The sequence below is a fragment of the Pogoniulus pusillus genome, chromosome 22 (assembly GCF_015220805.1).
Source record: "Pogoniulus pusillus isolate bPogPus1 chromosome 22, bPogPus1.pri, whole genome shotgun sequence".
NCBI classification, from domain to species: Eukaryota; Metazoa; Chordata; class Aves; order Piciformes; family Lybiidae; genus Pogoniulus; species Pogoniulus pusillus.
Window position 1 is genome coordinate 6,318,732 of NC_087285.1, and position 18,164 is coordinate 6,336,895.

The 18,164-nt window shown below is 38.9% G+C and overlaps 1 protein-coding gene across 25 annotated transcripts in view; it reads left to right on the forward strand.

Annotated features, from left to right (window-relative positions):
• TENM2 (teneurin transmembrane protein 2) overlaps positions 1-18,164 on the forward strand; it is a 1,869,083-nt gene that overhangs the window by 436,899 nt on the left and 1,414,020 nt on the right. For all 25 annotated transcript variants that reach the window (XM_064161561.1, XM_064161557.1, XM_064161558.1 and 22 more), the window contains one exon: positions 17,492-17,544. The gene's annotated coding sequence lies outside the window, so the exon portion shown is untranslated. The remainder of the gene's footprint in view (positions 1-17,491; positions 17,545-18,164) is intronic.

Sequence of the window (18,164 nt, forward strand, 5' to 3'; positions counted from 1 at the left end):
GTGCTTCATGCCTTGCAGAAAAACTATGTACTTACATTCTTTCTTTGTGGGTTTTTTTTTCCTTTAATTTGTTTGCTTTTATTACTGGTTACATGAGATATCCACTGCAATAATTATAAAGATATCATTTGAAATCTAAGAAGAAGAAAAAACCCATTGTAACATTGCTTGTGTCATTTAAGTGTTTTCTCGTTTTCTTCTTGCTTTGGGATTGTGGTACTCCAAAATTAGTAGAAGCTAGAGGTGAAATGGAACACTTAAAGGTGAGGAAAACATGATGCTGTCAACAAATCTGTTTGCTAGGTTTTACTATGTCCTTACATCTCTAGTCATCGCTACAGTGGTATGCAGACATCCTAGCATTAAGTAGTGTGCAAGCTGGAACAATCTCCTAGGAAACTTAATTTACGAAATGTAGGAAGTATGTTGTGGTGATTGTGCTCGCTTTGTGTCACCCTGAAAGCTCAGAGCTGTGTGGGGATGTGATTCACTAGGTGTGCAAGTGCACGTTATCCAGGCCTGTGTGCAAATACGATATGGCTTCTTTTCTTTCATGAAGATCATTGTGAGGAAAAGAATCCCAAAAATGTTTTTGATGGGCAAACCTCCTCAGTGACCAAAAATGACAATCAACCCTGTATAATACTAATAGATATGAGTAATAGGATTCATTATTGGCAACAAGTACAGTAGCTTAGACTTGCTGCACTAAATCAGTTGCATCATATGTGCAAACTCAGTCTGGTGACACCTGAAGAATACAAGCACCCTGATAAGAAGCTATCCTTGCTGAACTTGCCGATATCCACAGAAGTAAACTTTGCTGTGAAAAGCTGTAAAACTGCCACAGGGCATAAACAATGTTTGAAACTCATTCAAACACACTAGTTCATGAATTTTAAATGGCTTTGTGACCCTTCCTTAGCAAGCTGGCCACTGGGGTTAACTGTCATCTAGTCAGAGTTTATGACCCAATAGAAATGTGCATATTGACGTATTTTGTGGGCTTTCAGCCCCAAGAGAGCTACCAAAAGCAGAAGAAGATAATTACAGCCAGACATGTGGAGAGAAGAGAGAAGAGATCAGCATTCTAACTTTGGTTCCTATTGTATTTGTCCATTAAGGAATAAAATCATTCCCTTTAAATAATTTTTAAAAAGCCTTTTAACCTATGATCAAATAAAGTGTCATCTTCATTTTTTTTTTGTCCCTGTTAAAGCTTTTACATCATACAGTGTTAATTACTTTAATGCTTTGTAAATTGATGATGACAAAAAGAACTATGAAGTCTGTGCCCAAAAAAACTTCTAACCTTATTCCTGTAAGGCAGCATGTCTGAGTTATTTGCACAGCTGGGGGCCCCTTCAATAGGCATGGAAACCACACTGTACACACCAAAATGTAGGCTCATAGGAAAGATGAAAGGCATTTAACTGTGAATATAGATGATAAACTGTGTTTCCTGTAAGAACTGGGGACAGGAGGGAAGGTAACACAACAAACTCTACAGGAGCTGCTTTCTATATGTACTTTGCAAAGTAACATTTTCCATATCTTTACTAGATGGTCAAGGGTGCATCCGAAAGCTGGTTTTGCTAAAACAATCAGTGTTTTCTGAAACTTTGCACTTCTGCTAATATTTGTGACACATAAACCCCAAATTCAGTAGATGCTGTACAAATAAATCGAAAGCAGAAACATTTCTGATAGCCAATGGGAAGGGAAAATTGTTTAGTAAAGCCATTACTGACTGGTGTTGTTATGAGTATCACAAACCTGTGGTGGTAGTTGCTCTAAAACTCTGAAAATTAGGTGAGGAAACACTTCCATATCCTAGCAGTAAGATGGAGTGTTCTGTAGATAATCCCTGGTAACTAAAAGGCATTTCTCTTTTGATCCTGAAATGTTCATTCTCAAACCAGCCTAAGTCTTTGACAAATGATTTTACTGTTGTGGAGGATGTGCTGGGAAGGTAAAACACTTGTAAAGGAATCCCTGTATTTGGATTTATAGACTTGTTCTGCCTTTGGGAGAAATGTCCTTTTTAGAGTTACCTTGAAGTTCCCCTTTACTCAAGCCAGATTAAGGTAAAATGCAAATAAAGGATTTGCTTTTATAATACCCAGAATACACAGCCCAGATGCAACTGTTTGTATAGAAGATATAGATGATGGAATAGAGGGGACAGAGGAGAGGCAAATATAAAAGTTCTCTCTTTTCTGTATCTGATTTGCTACAGCTGTTTTCCCAAGCAAACCTCATCAGGGATCCTTTTTCTGTGCATCCTCCATCTCAGGGAGCATTTATCAGAAACTGACCTCTTGAATGTTCTGGATTACTTGTCATAGTTTTCTATTCTGCATAACAATCTGTCTGGTTGCATATGTGAGAAATGTTAAAGGTGACTTTGAAGTCATCAGTAATAAGTTACTACTTCTCAGTGGTATCCTGTTACAGGACAAGAGGCTGTGGGCACACATTAAAATAGAAGAAATGTCACTTAGGAGGAGCAGGAAAGACCTTTTTTATTTAAAGGTGATTGAACATTGACAAAGGCAGCATGGAGAGGCTGCAAGTTCTCCATTCTTGGGGATGCTCAGAATCAACACAACCTCACCCTGAGCAACCTGTTGCAGCTGCTCCCATTCTGCTATCTCCATGGTACTCTAGGTACTCTCTCCAGCTTCAACTGGTCTATGGTTCTGTGTGTTGCAGCATGCAGTCAATTCTTTGGAAGGCTTTTTATTTACCTGTTTGAGGGTTCATTTGTTTGTTTGGTGTGGGATTCTTTTTTTTTCCCCTTATTTTTTTTCCCCTGTGCTTGTGTTTTTCGCTTGTTTGGGGCTCTTTTGTTTTGGGAGGGGAGGAGGTTTGGTTGTTTTTTCTAACCCTGCTAAATCTACTTTATTGAGCTGTACATCTCAATTGGAAGCAATTGTTACAAAATTATTTTAATTCCCACAGTGGGGGGCCCAGGTGAATGAAAAGATTTTACTGACCACAATGCAGTGGTGAGATCTGAAGAGATGGAAGATGAGCATACCTCATGAGGCAAAGTTTTCCTGGAAGATGTTGAAATATTTCTGTTAAGAATGTAGTAGTACAAGCCGACATGCAATTTAAATCACTTGAAATACAGACAAAGGTTTTAAACTGCTCAAATTTGCAAGTATGTTTCAATGTATTTTATGATTAAAAACCCAGAATACGCCTTGTGAATCTCAAACTACCAAGCAGCCTGACATGCTAATGCTGTGCAGTAATTTTTATGTTTCTTTCTTATTCTGGTTCCAGCAGCCAGTACATTTGTTAGCTAATTTCTGCCACGTGAAGAAAAACTGAACTTGTTATTAGTGACTGAAACTTGTCTTTAAATGCCAACATTAATACAACTGTAGTTAGGTTGACCTGGATATTTTACAATGCTTCCTCCACTGATTCATTTGTCTTTTCTAATTCTGTCTGATCTGATACCTGATTTATTTAACACTGCAGGCCCGAGTTAATAATGTCTTCAGGGAGTTGGCCACTGTGCTGATGTTAAACCACCTTATTTGAAGGAGTAAAGTGGGACAAGGTATCTCTTTGTATTTTGGGACCTTGGTAATAAGTTGCAGTAGTCAATGTTCTCATTGTTAGCCTTAATATACAGTTAGTTTTTGGTATTATGAGAAGAGCAGTTAACACCTGTATCTATGATCACAGATGGTATCAGAAGAAGACTAACTCAATTTTACACTTCATCTCAGCTTAGACTTTTATATTAGAAAGTTTGGTAGAGAACTGGCTGCAGAGCAGAGTCATGACCTGCTACTTATCTATGTGGATCTGACTTATGTCATGGTAAAACAACAGAATTGCTGTGAGTAATGTTTGTGCTACAACCAAGTGGGAGTAAACATGGACAGAATTCTTCTCAGACATAGTGAGAAAACACTTGTAAACTTGGGAAAACAAGGCCAAGAATTGGTGAAAGCTGTGAACACTTGCAGGAAACACTGTATTGTATCTGAATTTGAATCTCAATATGCATTTTGTACAAGACTGAGACACCAAAAATTCTTTGTCATAAGAATGGCAATAGGAAAAAAAAGGAGGTATAGAAATTACTTGATGCACTGTGATTCTCTTGCATTTCCCATAGCCAGAGTGTCTTTTTGTGACAAGTACCTTGTGGCAGGTTTTTCAGAGCAATAGCACCTGGTTTAGGGTCCTTCTAGAGGCCAGCAGGAATATGGCAGCATTATAGCACATATGCACATGCTAGCTATGAGTCAGACCAGATATTAGTAGCACTCTTGGCAAAGCTCAACAGGAGATGCAAAACATATTGAAGATGATAAATTAAATAGCACGGAGTTATTTGCCACCACAGATCAGCTGCCACTAGTTCCTGAGTTAGTTTGGTTGTGGCTAGGGGAGGTATGAGTCTGTTTGGAATTAGTATTGCTCCCCTGCTCACACTGAGACTTTGCCATCCTCTTTGAAAATGTCAGTCACATATGAATCTTCCACAGTTAACAGCTAAAATGTTTGTGTTTCTTCAGTGTTAAAAATTCTGCTCTTGGGAATATGCCATAGAGCTACTTAAACTCTAAACCCAACAACAAACCTCTTAAAAGTCAAATCTAATCTGAAGTTGTGGTAAGCTAAGATTTAACATCTTCTGTCATCTTTTCCTGTTGAGTAGAGCTATTACAAAACAATGCTTTCTTGTTTTAATTTTGTATGACAGATTAGGAGGTCTAATTAAGTAATATTCTCAGTGATCTTTTAGGTCAAATACTTCAGGAAAAATGCTTTCAAATTAATCTTAAAGATACTTGAAGAGAGAAGATTAGGTATTTAGAATAGTTAGGAATAAGAAGTACCTGTTGACCTAGAATAAAGTCAACTTTATTTGTAAGGTCACCTTTGCTGGTTAATCTGAATCTATAGTGATGCAGATTTGTAATGTATTTTCCCAATATAATTCACCTAAATAATTAAAGCAGAATAGATTAATGGCAGCCCTTTTCCCATACTGTACTGTCTGTAAATGACCAAAAGGGAGATCAGCAGAGTGGCTTGAACTTAAGATGTTAAGGTGTGGTAAAGAAAAATGACATGCCCTTTTAAATGAATATTTGTAAGCCTACAGGTGTTGGTGTTGCTGAATCTCACAGTTGGATTTTCCCCAGAACAAGATGTCAATCCTGTTGTTCTAGTATAGCGCAACAAACACATCTGCACTCCTTCTTCTCTTTAGTCAAAATTAGAAGTCACTTCTAGGAGATGTTTCAAGATGCTAAATAGCTGAAGCTCTAAATAGAAAGTCACTGACTGACATCACAAACTCTGGCACAACCTGCTGATTTGCCAAAAAGTCTAGTGAGTCTACCTCTGAGAATATTCTTGTTTCATCTTGTGCCATTCGCACACAGACACTTTATATGTCTGTGCCCCTGCTGCTTTCCACGAATGCATACCTGTGGGAACAGTGGGCGTACACTTTCCTCAGAAACAGAAGAGGAGAAAACAGGAGGGGTTTCTTTCTGATCCCGTTCTCTTCCATGTGGGCTTTTCTTCTCAAAGAAAGAGGACAAGGATTGGTGATAAGCTCTAATGCAGGACTTGAAGAAGAGATATTAAATGTTAAGTAATGTGAAATGGAGTTTTCTCGTGTGTCCATTCTGAATTTACTCAGATTCTAACACTAGAACACAAATACATGTAACACGATGATGGGTAAGGGGGAGACCCAGTTGTACTGATCAGCTGGATGCAGACATATATTTCTACATACAAATTCTCTGTGTTGATGGTATCTGTTGGCAACAGATAATTGCATTTAGACAATTGAGACTCTGTTAGAGCAGGTATCACTTGTCATCAGCGTGTAGAAAGAAACGTGTTGGAAAGATGAGAACAGTATTTGAAACTGTTGATGCTTGCTCTTGACTTCTGTCGCTCTCTGTGTCGAGTTCCATATTGCTCTAGGGATCTCTTACTTGCTAGTCCTTGCTGGGTTTGCACCTTGATGCACAAGCAGTGGTTGAGGTCATCACTTGTAATAAGCTACCGTGTGTGCAGGATTTGTCACTTTCTACATATCCTTGTGAGTTCTGCAGTGAAGTGAATTCCTCTGGTTGAGGTGAAATGCTGAACTCCTCTTTGAGGTAGTCAAAGCAAACAAGATGATGAGTGTGTGAGGAAAATATGTTGTGGGTCAAATTGAAGGGAAAGGATTTTTATTTTGTCAAATAAACAAAAGGCTCCACCCCACAAGCCAACTTCCTCTGTTTTATTTCTGGCAGTAACGTGTTAAGTTGCTCCTTACTATGTGTTCTACAATGTGACAGACAAAAAAGATTCATCACTGCCCATGGCTTGAGGCCTGGATGTAGCTGCAGCAATGGGTTTCTGAACCTTTGGCTTTTACAATCCTGAAATAACTTGACCTGGAAATTGCACCTTTAGCCTCTCTCTCATACTGCTTCTGGAAGAGGAGCCTTTGAATACTCTGACACTTGTGTGCTGTGACAAGTCTGCTTTGCTTTTCTGCCTCACCCCAGACAAAGTATTAAGATGGTAGGCTGGATGCTCCCCTCTTCTATAAGCTGGAAACTGCATCTAAGTAGTTCATAGAAGTGTCATTGCATGCACCAGTGGTGTGGCAAAATTTAGTTTGGATGGAGAAGTAAAACTGTTGACTTTTTATTGTAATGAGTAGTATGTTTTACATGTCAGGTTGACTCACAAGGATACCCTGTTCCTTCTCAAAGAACACTTTACCCTTACCATGGGTGGTGGCTTCACTATGCTGAAAAAATAAAAGCACCAATCATTGTTTAGATCCCTTCTAGGTACCCAAGTATAGAGGTGCTTGAACTATGTTGAAGTAATTCAATTGATGCCTTATATTGAATGCAAAATTACATGTTTAATCAAGAAGAGTGAGCTGGGATAGATTTAGTGGTGCCTGAGAAAAGAGATAGCAAATCAGGTGCAGTAAATGATTAGCCATGTCTTGAAACATTTTTATATTCCAGTTGGCTTTGTTTAAATCTGTTTAAGGTTCTTTAAGTTGGCAAAAAACATAATTTGATAGGAACTATTGAAAAAGGTTTCCTATTTTCTTAATTTGTAGCGAATGATGTAGTAAACAATTACTTGCATCACAGTAAAGTTGGACATCTTGAAGGTTCCTGAACTATTAATTTAATGAGTTACACTTCTGACAGCTAAGCGTTTAGTTCTTCTGTTAATTATCAGTAAACATTCACAAGATTTCAAAAAATTAAACAACCAAACACCACATTTTAAATAGATGTTGTTTGTTGCTTCAGAGTTACAGATTGAGGGGCCACTGCTTTTCTCTTCTGGGATTCATAGTGTCATGTCATTAAGATGAATTTACCTCTTAGGTGATAATGAGACTTTTTGGAAATACCACTTACCTGCACTCTTTTTTCAGTGGTGGGTGGGAGGCAAAGCCTGTTTCTCTGAGTGCTGTTATGAAACAACAACTTGTAATAGCACAAAGAGTTTCTACCTTACTTGCTTTCTCTAGCCCTGTTATGCTCATGCTATTAATGCTTCATAACCAAGAGATATACCGTCATCCAAGTAAATGGTCTTTTACCCTTAGCCTAGTCCTCTGTAGTGGTGGACTAGTATTTTATTTTAAACAGGCTGTATCTATACTTCTCCCAAATAATCTGGAGTGAGTATGAAAGATTCTGCTTCATGAAAGCAAAACTCAAGTTACACTTTTATCCAGTGCTGTGAAAGGACATCTTCAAAACCAGGCTTTATTCTCCAGCCAGTTGGGATAGGTGTAGACAACCCCCTTGGGCTTGTTGAGGGCTGGTGTGTGCAAACCATGCTTAAATCAGAAGCCACATAGTCGTGCTGCCAAGGTCATGTGTCTTTACAAACCTGCCCTATCCTTTCATGATAGTCTCCTGGACTGAAGTAAACACCTGCTTTTTCTTTTCACATTTGGAGCTTTTTTTTTTTTTTTTTTTTTAAATCTTTCCAGATAAATACTTGTTAAAATTTTGTTTACAAAGCAGTGAGGTCTGTTTGGAATAACTATGCGAAAAGTTTTGGAGAGAAAGGGCACCAATACTTCCTGAAAAAAAAACCCTCAAACACTTCCTTTTGGTGGTGTTATTGTTTATTTGTAATCCTATGGACTCCAGTATAATCACCGTGGTTTAATACCAATGTGTAGGTGTGGGGAGTAAGCTCCTTAGGGCATGCATCACCTTTTGTTCTGTATTGGTGAACCCTCTCATGCACTGGGCTTATATGGGCTTGGGAATGCCAATACTCCAGCATTACAGAGCTTCAAGAAGAGTGTGTGTCTCTTGGTTTAGTTTTGGGCTATTTTATTATGTGTTTTTGTTTGGCTTTGTTACTAAAGTTTTGTGGCATTTGTTCTGTTTGTTTGGTGTTTTGCTGTTGGTTTTGTTTGCTCATTTGTTTTAATAAAACAAAACCACATATTCCATTAGTTCCCACCTACCTGCCAAAATAAAGTCCAATCAACTCCCAAAACCAATACCCACAAAAATGAACAAACAAGCAAACAACAACAACAAAAAGCCCCCAACCCAAACCTGACAACCATAAAACAAACCCAAACACAAAATCCCCCCAACCCATGAAACTGCTTTCACTGCAGAATTGACACTGCCTGCTTCTTTTTAGAGTTTTCATTTTAGAAACTACTCTATTTCACTTCCCCTTTCAGTGGAGTGTTTTAATCTACTTGAAATATCTTTTATAGTTCTTTGAAAAGTCTGAATAGGCTTTGGAGGTACACCTTTTGGGTTTACTTCAGAAAAAGAACAAACCCAAACAAACCACTAAATCAAAGATTTAGTAGAACTGTTTCAAGATTTGAGATGTTTTTAAAAAGCTGCTAGAGATAAAAAGAAATTGCAAGTAATAAAACATTGACACAATGGGGTTTCTTAACATATTCATTTGCTGCTTAGGTAATACTTCTGTGCAAATTCAGTATTTGACAGAATTCCGTGGAGGGGAGAAAAAAAAAAGAAGAGAAGCCTCTAAACACCTTCTCAGAAGAGTTCATAATGGAAACTAAAGTATTGCTTCTTTTGACCACTAGGTGATAGTCTTGCTCAATTTATTCATTTGATCAAGGTAATTTATATAAAGATTAAAAATGTTGCATACTGAAGCTCTTAAAGAATTAGATTAATGAAGAATAAATCTTTTTTTTCCCCCCTCCAACCATCGAATCAAACTTTACTGTTTTTCTGGGTTATAAATATTTATGAGTTATAACACAACCTTTTTCAATGCTATATTGGATTTATTTTACTATGCTTGGTCTTCAGCAAACACACAACAGTACCCAGTAAATGTACATATACTTATCCAATTAGTCTGGCTCAATGACACCAAGGCAGTTGGAAATGTTGAGTTTTGGTGTAGGCTGAAGTGTGGATATTTAAATCTGATTTTTAAAAAGAAGTTATTTTAAAATAATTATTAATCTTCATAGTCACAAAGAGAGTAAACTATTTCCTTCAGTGTTTCTAGCTTTGTATCTTCTTCTATAATAAAGATTAATCTTTTTACACAAAAACTTTTATGTTTGGTGAAAGGGCTATCTCAAATTGCACTTAGCACTTTAAGCATTGAGTCTTCTTAATATTGAAATCCCCTCTACAGAATTGGACTTAGCAAGTTTTGACTAGAAATAGCATATGTGGCTTCATTAAGTTCATAGCAAAGATTTACAATACTGGAGGTAAGACTAGTAACACCAAAATCTATTCCTTTGATCCAACAGTATATTAACTTCAGTTTTTATACTACCATTTTCTTAAGATTACTGTATTCCTTTAACAAGTTTTTTTTTGTTTGTTTTTTGTTTTTGTTTGTTTATTTGTTTTGTTGGTTTGGGTTGGGTTTTTTTGTTCCTTTGTTTTGTTGTTTGGGGCTTTTTTACAATTTTGTCTTGATTTCATAGACTCATAGCATGGTTTAGGTTGGAAGGGACCTCAAAGATCATCCAGTTCAAACTCTCCACTATAGGCAGGGACATCTACTAGAACAGGTAGCTTAAGGCTTCATCCAACCTGGCCTTGTACACCACCAGGAAGGGAGCATCCACAACCTCCCTGGGCAACCTGTTCCAGTACACCCTCACTGTAAAGAGCCCTTTCCTACCATCTAGTTTAAATCTCCCCTCTTCCAGTTTAAACCCATTATCCCTCATCCTGTCATCGCAAGATCTTGTAAATAGTCCTTCCCCAGCCATCCTGTAGGCCCTCTTCAGATACTGTACGGCGACTACAAGGTCTTCTCAAAGCCTTCTCTTCTCTGGGCTGAAGAACCCAAACTCATAACCTGTCCTCATAACAGATGCTCCAGCCCTCTGATCATTTTTGCACCCCTTTTTGGTCTTGCTGCAACAGTTCAATGTCTTTCTTGTGTTGGGGACTCCAGAACTGTACATAGTACTCCAGGTGGGGTCTCACAAGAGTGAAGTAAAGGGGGAGAATCCCCTCCCTTGCTTGTGGCCACACTTCTCTTGATGTAGCCCAGCACACGGTTGCTGTCTGGGTTTTATGTGCACACTGCCAGCTCACGTTGAGCTTTGCATCAACCCAGACCCCAGATCCTGTTCCCACCATTTGCCACCCAGCCTGTATCTGTGCATGGGATCGCACCAACCTAGATGCAGGACCTTACACTTGGCCTTGTTGAATTTCACGAGGTTTGTCTGGGCCCACCTCTCACCCGTCCAGGTCCCTCTGGACGGCATCCCTGCCCTCCAGCAAGTCGATTGTGCCACACAGCTTAGTGTCATCTACAAACTTGTTGAGGGTGCAGTCAATTCCTCTGTCCATGTTGCTGACAAAGATGTTAAAGAGCACTGGTCCCAGCGCTGACCCCTGAGGGACGCCACTTGTCACAGGTCTCCAGGTGGACATTGTGCTGTTGATCACCGCTCTCTGCATGCCACCATCCAGCCAATCCCTTACCCAGCAGTGCTCCACCCATCCAGTCTGTGTTTTTACAGTTTGGTGACCACGATGTCATATGGGGCAGAGTCAAATGCCTTACTCAGGTCCAGATAGATGATGTCAGCTGCCCTTCCCTTGTCCACTGGTGCTGTGACTTCATCATAAAAAGCCACCAAATTTGCCAGGCGTAACTTGTGTTTTGTTTTCAGAGCAGGAAAGGGAGAAAATACTTTGTATTGTATATTGAATTGTACTTTGAGTACTTTGAATTATATTCTGTCCAGCCTTACACTTTCTGAGTACTTTGAATTATATTCTGTCCAGCCTTACACTTTCTGAATGTCTTTGGTTTGATCTTCTAACTGTGTGACATTGGAAAGTATTTCTCTACAAGTCTACCTTCAGTTTTATGCCAGCTATCTCATACGAAGGGGAGTATGGGAATAAACTAATTCTATGGAAATATTATGCACACTTTTGTAGTGTTTGGAATGGAAGCAGAACTCCAGAGAATGTGCTGTGATCCATATTGTGTAAAAAAAGGGTACTTTGAAAAGAGACATTGTTCAGGTTTCATTTATTCGTAAATCATTTGCCGAATACTCATGTTAGTAGTATCTTAGCTTTGCTGGGACTCCACTGCCACTTTGTAAAATCACTTGGAAGTTGTTTTCTGTAAGGCTCAGGGTATGTGGGGCCCAGAAATTGGATGGAATTTTCTGAAGGGGTTGTTATGATCTGGACTTAGAGTCAGGAATTATAATCCATTAATGGCACCTGCATTCCTCTTCTAGTGCTGTCAAGAGATGATCTTCCTTCATCTACCAACTTGCAGAGTGCCTTGGTCCTCTCTAAAAGCAACCAAATCAGCTGTTAAAGTTGTTTTTATTACTGTTGTGTTTTTTTTTCTTAGTGTGCCTACTGCTGGTCAATTGGCATGATGTTCAGAGCTGAGAAATTTGCCTCCACTGGTGTTGATTAAATGGCAAAATGCATTATCTTGCTCACTCTGGGAACGTGACTTCAGTGGCGTTGTGATTCAAAAGATCTCTAATCCTATCTTCCCGAGGTCAGAAGTAAGCTTTGCTTAGTCCTGGTGTTACTTGTAACTAGGAGGAGAAAAAGTTCTCATCATTTAAAAAAAAATAAACAATTTAGAAACCCATCCTCTTAATTGCATCCTAGTGACAAGTATCTGAAGGGTGCTAATATGTGGTTTCCTGCCTTGTAAGCTCACATTATTTAGATGTAGTCAAGTGTCAGTCTTCTGCCGAAACATCAGTTCCCTGATCTGTGAACCTTTTCTCCAGGCATGACCATCAGAAGTAGAGCTGTTATTGTATGGCAGCCATCCTACCTGATCCTACCCTGTCCTTGCATTTATTACCTCATTACTCACAATTCTTGATCCTGCATTTGAAAGAGATTATTGCAGATCCACAGGACCCAGAGCTTCTGAGAGGAAGCAGCTGGAATCAGCTATACCTAGACAGGGAAACAAAAGAGAAACAAAAGCTGATGAGAATTTTGAATTAATTGAAGGAGAGAGACAGAGGGTACAGCTTCAGAGAAAATTAACGTTTCAGTTTTCCACCTTAAGGAATCTCAGTCTAATGCCAGAACTGTCTAACCCATCAATGTATTCAAGATTCAGCTGAGAGAAGATAGGAAGGCAAAAGCAGCAAAAAGTAAGGAAGCAGGGGAAATATTGCTGTGACACTTTGTGAAGAGTCAGGAAAAATGAACATGTGCAGCCCTAAATGGTTAGGCACTCTGTGATGAGCAGCTGGCATCTGCAGTTAGTGATACATTCACATATACCACTTTCCATTCAGAATAGGACTCAGAGCTCATTCAGATAGAAGCTGATGACTGTTCTCAAACTTGCCCTCTGTTTGCCCTCAGTTTCTACTGCTGCTTTGTGCAGCATTTGCTTGGTCCTTGCAATATGAGATCAAAATATCATCTTGTGTAGCCCCCTCATACCCAAGAAGCACTGGAGAGCAACAGGTATTGCTGTGTCAGCATCACAAAACTGCTGGACCTTGGGCCGGTGCCGTGATTTCTCTTAACACTTATCTGTCTGAAACTCCATCCCTAATGGCTGGGTACTTTCTTTTGCAGGCTTTTTTTGTTTGTTTTAAATGAGCATTTTGGTTTTGATAAAGGAAAGTGTCTGTACTTGCAGAGAAAAGTTGAATTCAGATAGGGAGATAAAAGAAGTTTTGCTGTCTTGCTCCGTGGCATCATTTCATATTAGGATTTTTGGATTGTTTATAGGAGAATGAGCATGCTTTTACTGCTGCCTGTAGAGATCATTTGTGCATGGTTTTCGTGGTCTCATGATCCTGTCACCAGGTTTTTGTTTGCTCATTTGTTTTTTACTTATTCTCTTAGATATTGGAAAAATAAGAGTAGCAAAAGACATCCTGATGAAGAAATAGGGCTCAAATCCAAACCTGGTATTGAATCTTTACCTTAGCTGAAGTGTTCTGCAGCCAGGCAAATAGCTATTTGTGTGATTGTGAAAATCTTGGAAATGAGTGACCTCATGAAGCTGGCAGCAGAAAGTAGAGAAAGATTCCAGGTACCCAGGATATTAACAGGGACACTGATGAATTTGGTATGATCGGTAGAGGTTTAGAGAACAATAGATGGGAAGAATCTGGAAGAGGTGGGTCTCTTCTAAGAGAATATTAAGGGGAGGATCCCACTGCTATCTTTAATTGCTTAATGGGAGTTTCTAGAGCAGATTAAGATTACTGGAGGTGTACAGCAAAAGGGCAAAGGAAACTAAACATGAGCTGTAACAAGAGATGTTCCAGTTAAAGGTAAGGGGTGAAACAGTGGGGTTTCATAGTAGTCAGCCACTGGAGCAGGTTTCTGAGAAGTGGTTGGGTGGCATCCCTCCATGGAGATGTTCAGAACTCTGTTGGGTATATGGCAACCTGCTCTAGCTTTGGGTTAATCCTTTAGGTTGGCCTTGACCAGATATTCTCTAGAGATCATTCTACTTATACTACTTGCATGGCCTTGCAGAGTGTGTGGTTATCTGGGCCCTTGCCATACCACCTGGAATTAGCAGTGTGAGATAAGAATCTGCAGCAATCTCCAATGACTTTCAATGTGACAATAACATTGTTTCCTATTCTTAGGCTGGAGTACAAGTGCACAGCCTCAAGGGTTTAGCAGTATCATAGCACGCATCTCTTTAGGAAAAGCTTCCTCAGGTGGTGTGGTAGTGCCTGGAAAGACCTTTCCCAAGATATCTGTGGTGATTGCATTGGTTTTGTGAGATGATGTCCACCAAGAATACACAGAGGGAAGTGGACCTTTTGCTCTATGCAAATATAGCAAACAGCAGGATGTTCAGCCTGAGATCTAGGTAGTGTGAGGTACACACTGGCACAAAACCACTCTGGAGGTGCGTGGAAATTTGTAGCACCTCTTTGAAGTGAATGGCAAAATTTGGATCCAGCATGAGATAGCTGAAATCTGTTATGACAGCTGATGCTGTGCTGCAGTGCCATGCAGCTACAGATGAGTGCTTCATGCTCTGATAGAGTACAGTGGCTGGGCAGCTGGCTCCAGCCGAGCATACATGCTTATTCTTTCATCTGCCTAGTGAAAATGATCTTGAGAGTGCCATCCTCATTTCACTGGCTAGCCAGTTGAAAGAAATGGTGTGGCTTTTAGCATTGTTAGGAGACTTAAACTGTAAAGCACATATTATTGCCATTTTTATCTTAGGTGCATGTTGTGCTGTATTTTCATCTGTGTATCACTTTTACTTCCAATTCTAATTACAGTATACATGCAGCTAATAGAAATGTAAGTCTAGTGAGTATTTCACTTTTTCTTAATTCTGCATTCTACTCCACTGAAGCTGGACAAAGGGATGTTTTCCTGTCATTTTTAACTCTAACACAAACAATAGTAATTTCTCTGCTTCAACAGATTAAATTAAAAATTACACTGCTCTGGAAGAAAATAATGCATTAACAGAAAGGCTCTAAGCAGCATGTCAAAAGAAATACTCATCTTCTTCTGTTTCCCACACCTACCCAAATGTGTGAAGTGTCCTAAAGAGCTTTAAAGAACAAAAATTATATTTTTTAGAGACTCGATTTCTTTTCCAAAGTTATAGTATTCTCTTGGGGAAAGAAATACCGCACTTAATGGTGTTGAACTCGATGGAAATTTAGAAGTACTACTGATGGAAGCATGTATCTATAAGATTCTGGCTTATTTGATCTCTTTTCCATTAATAATTCAAATAAATTATTTACCTTTTATTTGCACCATGAAAAACACTTCTGGATGTATTTGTAACTAGACTTTCTCATCTAATCTTTTCTGGAGAAGTTTTCTCTCAAAACTGGTGTGAACGATGCATCAGGTAACAGCTATTTTGTACACTCTGTACTGAGACTGTACTTCTAAGATGGATTTACCTTTGACCTTAGATTCCTTAATTTGCAAAATTTGTTCAGTCTATAAAAACTTTCACTGGCAAATTATCTTCAAATAAATAATATTATAAAGCTTTCAATGTATTTCCCTTTTCTGAGAGCCAGTTAATGTTCTGGCATTAGATGATAAAGTGTGGAGTGCTTACAGATACTAGAGAATGCTACATCTGCCATGGGAAGCTGGGTCTTCCTCACAGTTTCAATTTGCTTTTAGGAGTGTGAATCTGAGTCTGTGTCAGTAGCTTGAGCTTCCAGTACCATATTTGAAATTTCATTTAGGGGCTTAGAAAGAGTTTATCAATATCAAGAACTTTTTTCATTTAGAATTTTGCCTAATGGTTTGTGCTGTTAAGTTCCTATACCACAGTGTCTTGTTTTCTGCAATGATAACAAATGTTGATGGCTACCAGACAAACTCCAAGGACACTGTTTTCTTCAGAACATACACCTTGTTTGCCATGATGTTTAATGCGCAACTTGCTGCATACTACTTCCATGTGAAGTCACTGTTTCTGTTCAGTACAGCGTAATGTAGCCCTGGAAGATGGAAGGACTCCACAAGGGTAGCAATGCCAACAGTTATAATTCATCTCATCTATCTTATTCTTAGATTTCATCTCTACGTATATGGGTGAAAGATGTTCATAGGAGAGCAGTTACAGTATTTATCTTTTGTTTGATCAGTAATGGTGACTGAAGCCACAAAAAACCCCATACAATTCATAGAAATAAAAAGTGAAATCTTAACAGGTGCTTGGGGTGAGAGTCTGTGAGTCTTGGAGTGTGTCCAAGTGACTTGCACAAAGGTGTGTAACATTTATTAGTGAATGGAGGTAAGGTTATGTGTAGAAGACAGACCTCAGAAATCAGTAGCTACTGAGCAGAAAATGTAACTGACATCTGTTATTCCTTTCTCTACCAAATCTGAACAAAAAAATCTGCTTTCAGCATGTGGAATAAAGTCAGGACTTGCCATTAAGCAGAGGCTTCCACCGCTGGCTTGTCACAGAACCATCTGACAGGAGGCACGTGTTCCAGTAGAGTTAGTGCAGTCATTCAAATGAGCAAAAGCTTTGGCATGAGAAGAATGGGCTGCTGCTGCAGAAGGGACACAAAGGGCTCATTTCTGACTTACCTTACAGAGCAACAGAACAGCCTCAGTGTTAGCGAGGGCAACATTTGAACTCTGATATAATGCCCCATTAATACATGTGACTGCTTCGTTAAACGTGTTGGCATGGCAGAATAAATGTGCTGTCCACACTGCTGAAAGCAGCTACCCAGTGATGGACGCAGTGACAAAAGGTCAATTTCTGATGACTGTGAAACAACTCTGTGTCTGAACCTCCTTTTAAAGCACCTATTAGGCAAAATACGTGAAAATTCGGGTAGATTAAGCTACAAGAGTGTACTCAAACCCACCAGTGCATCTTGCCAATTACTTGACCATTCCATAAGACTCTTCTAAATGCATGATGACAAAAAAGCATTGAGGGGTCATTTTGTGTAGCATAGCTGCAGAGCATCCTGTAACCAGGAACACAAACCCTTACCTCCATTGACACTGAATTAAGAGTTTTAAACTAGCCATTTAACCTGACATTTGGGTTTAGAATAGGCATATACATTCTTGTCAGATCAACTCAGGCCTAGTGATTTCCACTCCTTATTGTAGAGAACAAGCCTTTTGGTTTTTAAGAAATGTTTTGTAGCTTCTTATGTCTATGGTATTAGCACAAAGTACTCTATGCCCACAACTGGAATCTGTGACTCCAGTAGGAGTAGGCATAATAGCTGTTCTGCACTTGTGAAAATGTCTCTCTTAACAGGAACTCCATGTAAAAAAGACTGTGCCAGAATAATACTGTTATTAAAAAGAATATTATATTATATTGTTGTAGCTAAGAATACTTATTCCTGAATGAATCCATATGAATGCTGCATAAACAATTTAAATCACTTCTGTTTTGACAGGAAATTTTTGAGCTGCCTTTTTCTGACATACTTTTTCATTTTGTATTCTTTCAGGAGAAAGCTTAACTGGTTCTTATCAGAGTACATCAGATACAGCACTCTTTCTGGTAAGAATGTCTGATTGTTTAACTTGTATTATAAAACATAGTTCTCTGGAATCTGACACATTCAGCTGTTTTGATTTGTCAGTAACTGCATTTAACAGTTCCATCTCCTTTTCAGCAGCACTTTTAATTATTTTAATTCCTTTGTTTCTGTCTCCTCTGCCGTATGAATTCATTCTGCAACATCGTGAACAATGCTGTAAATCTCTCTGCAGTCAGTACCTCAGACAGTATGCAGTCAGTATTTCACAAGCAGTATGTGGTCGGTGAGGGGTTCCAAGATCTACCTCTTTGCTGTTTGATGGTTTATTTTGGTTTTATCCTTTTGTGCTTTTATTCATTCTGTGAGCTTTTTGGCATCATTAGTGCTGTTAAAATTGAGCATGTTGTCTTATCATGCCAAATGGAATAATGAATCTGCAGTGGAAAAGGAAAATGTTCAGGAAGGTGACCCCTTCCTAACTCTATTGTTTTGCCATTTAAAGAACACACTACAGGGATTTTTCATCAATCTCATGTCCTTCCTCTTTTGAGGAGTGTGTTAGGTTTCTGTTTCACTAATCATAGCATCCAACTCTATTTTTAATCAAAAATACGTTATTTAGGATGCGTTTGAAAGCTCT